Raw genomic sequence first — 6,000 nt, 5'->3', positions numbered from 1 at the left:
ACACACACACATACACATATGCACACACACATACCACATACATACCACACACACACACATATACACACATGCACATACCCATACCACACATACACACGTCATACACACACACACATACCATACACATACACATATACCATATATATACACACACCACATGCCACACATACACACACACACACATGCACACACACACATGCATACGGGTCAGGGAGACAGACACAGAGACAGAATGTGTGAGAGGATACTTACTGCCATGAGATCTCCAAACACTGTACAGAAGGTACCCACCCTGTTCTTTTCCCACCCCTGTGCGACCTTGGATAGCCATTCCTGACCACACAGGTGTAACCAGGGCAACTCATGGAGTAGAGATGCTCAGACATCCCCTCTCTCTCTACTCTATTCACGTCCCTGTCTGGCACCAGAGTTACTTCCCATCTGTCTCTCACTGTGAGTGTGTCTTTCTCCTTCCCCTGTCTCTAGCTGCCTGACTCCACATATCCCCAGAAGGTCCCCTGAGACTGTTCTGAGTTTTGTTTCTATTGAGCAAGTCTTTGGATCTAGGATTGGCTCTCTGTCGATATGGGGTGTTTTAGTATTAGGGTGAAGTGCTTGGGGTCACGTCTGTGTGTACATTTGGACTGTTGTATGTTTGTATGTCTGTCCACTGTGGAACCCTGTGTGGCTTTATCCAAGTGCACATGCACACACACGTTCACACATTCAGGCACACACATGCCTGGCTCCCCTAATATGCTGAACGGGCCATTACACCTCTTGCATGTGGGGCTGGGGGGGGGGGAAGAGGGAGGCAGCAGGATTCTGTGAGAACATTAAATCCCAAATAAAGTAGAAAATATTTTTTAAAATTACCGACTTCCCGTTTTCTCCGAAATGGAGTGAGACGAGGCTGGTCCCGAGGCAGGGGCTCCGCAGGGCCAGCCACTGGAAAGGGGCAGCGCTTTATTTTTTATTTTTGTAATAAGAGGAACTGAATTAGAAAAAACGGGAAGGAAGAGCAGAGTCAGATTGTTAAAGGATTCAATGAGCTGTGGCCAATGTATTCGAAAGGTGCTTAAGGCGGCAGAGCCGCTCACCAAACACACACTCAAGCTCGCACATGCACACACACACTGTCACAGACACAGGCACACACAGCCACACCAAGCCCCATACACCGACCGCCATCGCACTCACACAACGGAGACAAAGGCACATTCAGCCAGACTCACGGTGGGACACAAAGACACACTGTCCCACACAGGCAGTACACACACACTCTGAGGGTATGCACCTCCATCTAAGGCTCCAGGGCAATCAGATGGACCCCAGGAGACACAAAGGAATCATCTCACAAGCACGAACTCACACTCACAGTGACAAGGGACACTCACTACCCTGGGTCCCCATAAATATGTTCATACACCCCAGAACAGCCATAATATGAACATCTACATACCTGTACCCCCACCTTGACTCACCCCAAAGAACTCACAGCCCCATACCTCCTATTCTCCTGGCCCCCGTGACTGGTCCACAAAGGCTCAGACCTCCAAGTCCCCTGGCCTCACCACTCATGGCCACCCAACACATCCTACATGCAATTAGTAACGGTGGGGCAGGGCCCAGGGGCGGGGCCTAGTGGGAACGCACTTGCCAAGCATGTGCAAGCACCGCATGTTTGCAGTGATGTCGGCTGGACATTTCCATCTATTTAAGCCTCACAAGCCTCCTGTGAGCCAGTTATCTCATCTTTAGAGATGTGGCTACAGAACTCAAGTGGGTTAAACAACCTGCCCAGGGCCATCCATGAGCAGCAGGCCAAGCCAAAACCCGGAGTGGCTTTAAACTTCAAATTCTGACATACAGACACATAGGGTCTTGCTTGGGTGTCCTCATGAGCCAAGCCTGACGGGTGTTTATTTATTCAGGTTCAAATACATCTGTAGACAGTAACCTGTGTGAGTGTCCCCGCACCCCTCCACAGTCACAGACCCCACTGCCACTCTTCTTCTTTCTCTCTCTCTCTTTTATTTTCTCCAGCTGCTTTGCTCCCCTGCCTCCTCCAGACAGACTAGCCAGAGTGAAGACTCCAAGGGAGGGAGCAGGGGCATGCGCGGAGCAGGGGCATGTGCAGGGCTCTCCCACCTTCAGCAGGGAGCATTCCTCCTACCCCACCAACACACACCTCCTGGGGCCTGGGAAAGGTGAGCCCCGGCTTCTCTGCCCCACCCCTCCCACACACCCTAACTAAGGGGACATTAAAAAGTGCTGACAGGGTGGGGAGAGGCCACCTGTCTACCCGCCAGGCAGGCTACTTTCATCTTATGGGCCTCCTGCCTGCCGTCTGCCCCGCCTTTCCCTCCTCCAGGTCGCTTCTTATTAATCTGTCCCATCTGACCAGCCAGGTCCACCCCCTTCACCCCGTCTGCTCTCTGCCCCCCAGTGCCCATAGGGGAAGCTCCGCCTCCCCAACATATCAGAGCTGATAGGTGGGGGGCCTCTCAGTCACCACTGGTGCCATGGAGGAAAACCCTCCAACAGTCCCTCAAGCTCACACTCCTCTGGACTAACAGCAGGAGACAGAACTTTGCACACTATAGTCACAAGGACACATCACCCCAGCCAAACCTCAAACCTCACTCTGGGACACACATAGCACAGTACTGCACAGCTATACACATACCTACTCCCTGAGCCATGATAGATACACATAAAGTTACACACAACATTCTCAGTGATGGCCATACATTATGCTGTCTGCAGAGGCTGTCACTACAGCAACATATTTACACATGATGACATGGTACACTAACACCACACAGGAACATAACTACCAGTGATGCTGGCTGACCATATCATAATGTAATATGCTTAGTTCATAGTGGCTCTTGATGACTTAATAATTAATGAGTAATAGTGGCCACACATTTGTACTGATACACACATTATGGTAGGCAAGTGTGACAACCTCTACAGTATAGAAACAATACATTTATTTATAAGTCACATATATCCTAAAACTAAAATATATATCCCACAAAAATCAAGACAGGTCCAGCTAAGAACACCCCAAGCAGGTCAGAAAAACAGAGAATAGAAACAGAAATAAAGATGCTAACTCCGGTGGTAGTAGTGCATGCCTTTAATTCCAACACTGAGATCCACCTGGTGGAGGCCAGCCTGGGCTACAGAGAGAGTTCCAGGACAGCCAGAGGTGGACAGAGAAACCCTGTCTCAATCCCTGCCCTCCCAAAAGGCCTAAACTGAACTGAGCTGGGATAGGATATTTAGTTACCTTTGCCAACAACTTTTGAAACATAAATTTAATACTAAAATAAGTGCCCATGTCTGCCATTGCTCCGGAGCCCCAGCCACAGGGGCGTATGGTTTTCTCGTCTGCTCTCCTAGTCTACCCTTAGTTGTGGGCCACATCCTAGCCAGGTGAGATCTACCTCCACGAGGCTTCCCTAAAGCACGTTCAGCCTCCCTTGGTGACACTTCTCTCACACAGAGCTTTCCTGATGCCCCAAGTGCCTTGGCTTCTCACTCATTGTCAGAACTGGCACCTAGTAGTCCTAAGAGAGCATACTGCCTACCTGAAACACAGTAGGTCCTCAACAAAGTCTGCTAAGTGCATGAATGACAAGCACAATGCACATAAAAGAACCGCAGAGAGAGCGTTTGGCCACAGCCTAAGTCCTAGAATACGAGAATCTGACGTAGTTTAGTGAAACCCCATATTTGCTCTTGGTGTGTGACCATGAGCGAATCCCATCACATGTACAGGCTTCAGTTTCCTTGGCTATCTGCGAAGCACTTGGCGTTGCAGGAGGACTCTGTGATGCTCTGGTGGTTTTCAGACCAGAACTATACATGCAAGCATGGAGCAAGGGTGAGCACACTTCAGGCCTAGTACTTCTGCTGTTGTTGTTGCTGCTGCAGTTGCAGTCTCATGTAGGTCAGGTTGACTTACAACTTGCTGAAGATGACCTTGAACTCTTGATCCTCAGTCTCCACTCCCCCAGCCCCCCAAGTGCTGGGATTCCAGGTCTGCTCCACCACACCCAGCCCTTCCAATGTCAGGGGTCCCTGTGTTGTCGCATTCAGGACTAAACAGAAGGTTTACAGTTAAAAGTAGCTTTGGAGCCTGTAGACTAGGTCATTTCTAGTTTCCCCTCCGGGATGTTGCAATACAATGGAAACAAAAGTAGTTCAAATACGGACCAGAACCTGTGCTGCCTTTTCTCTGCAAGGTTCTTTCCATAGACCCCCATCTGCAGACTCAGCAGAGGAAAGGAGCAATACGCAGTGAATGAGCCCAGTTGGAGGGGGATTCCTGGGAGAGGAGTTTTCATTGTCCCACGCAGATTCCTAACTCTGGTGACAGACTCAGAGACCAATGCCCTAACGGGTTGAGGGAGGCAGGGCACCACTTCCCGGAAGGGACAGTAATCAAAGCAGTAACAGCTTTTTTAAAAAAGCAAGTGGGATTGGCGGATAGGAGCTGCGGATGATGGGGAAGGGGTGGGAGCTGTGAACTATTTGAAAAGCCAAAGCCCCCACACACTGAAGATGACCAACAGGACATGCCCTTAATGCATGCACCTTAGGAAGCTGAAAGGCAGGGAGGTACCAGGAAACCCAGGTAAATGAGAATGACCACAGGATGCTGGCTACTTTTCTCTGGGTTTCTTGAGTCTCCAGCAAAGGAAGTCACATCAGGCTGGGTCTTAAGTGTGCTTGGGGTGGGGGACTCTTGCTTTTGTCTCCTCCAGTCTCAGCATCTGTCACTCAAGCGCCTGCCTCCTGGGCTCCAGCTCTGTCCTGCTTGCTGAGCTTCTCTGCCCCCAACCTCCATCCATCTTCCTCTGCCTCTTTCTCCCCTCATTGGCTCATCTCCACTGTTTGCAGTCACCACACTTCCATGCTCTCAAGTCACGGGCTCTCGGAGCAGTCGGATGCTCTGCCCTTCTCCTGTGGCAACTGGGCTGGCAACAGGGAGCTTCTCTGGAGCCTCTCAGAAGCCCTCCTGGAGCCTCTGCGAGAAGCCTAGGCTTCAGTCTGAAGGCTTTCAGTACTCCGCACCCCTACACACACACACACACACACACACACACACACACACCCCTCAGTCTGAAGGTCTTCAGTGCTCCCACCTCCACCCCCACCTCTCCCACTGCCATCTACAAGTAGGACTTCAAACTCGGCTAGCATCTCCATGATAGGAACAGTCCTCAAAAGGGCCCTGTACCATCAGTGAGTTGAACATGGAGTACCCCATGAACGTGGACTGACTCCCCAATTGGCACTTCAGTCCTGGCTCCCAACCAGCAGCTCCAGTTCTCCACTGGACATCTCCCCCAAGAGGATCTTTCATACTTTAAATTTACTGTAATCATCTTGAGTTTCAAATGCCCATCTCTCTCAGAACCAGACCCCCAACACACACACCTTTCCACCGTGAGCCCTATAGATCCACCCAGACCGCTCCATATTCCCATGTGCTCACACTGGCTGCCCTCCTTTAAGCCCCTTATACTGTTGCTTCTCTGCACACTCTGATCAGAACCCCAGACCAGCTCACGTGCACAGGTTTGTTCTACTCTCTGAAGGGGTGCTAGATTCACCCCTCTAACTTGCCCTCTTCCCTGGCTGCCCAAGAGTCCTCACCTAGAACCCTGGGTTTTCCACTTCTGCTCACAGATGAGAGCCCCATCTAAGATCTCTGAGCAGTTCTTAGATCTATCTGGCTTGCTGTAAGTCTTGTTCTGTCTCTTCTGGGTACCATTCTTCTTGGATCCCAAGTTCATGTCAATGTGGACATTTACCCAGGAGCCCCAGGAACTGGGATCGGTACTCCTACAGGGAGCTAACAGCTTCTGGCTGTTCCTCACAAGTGTCTCGACTGAGGTAGAACTGATCACTGACACTCCTGGTTCCTGTCCTTCAAAAGCTCCTTCTGGGAACTGTGACAACAAAGATGTCCTTGGTTGA

The sequence above is a fragment of the Mus pahari genome, chromosome 1 (assembly GCF_900095145.1).
Source record: "Mus pahari chromosome 1, PAHARI_EIJ_v1.1, whole genome shotgun sequence".
NCBI lineage: Eukaryota > Metazoa > Chordata > Mammalia > Rodentia > Muridae > Mus > Mus pahari.
The sequence above is the reverse complement of the archived record's forward strand: the minus strand, read 5'-3'. Positions refer to the sequence as shown.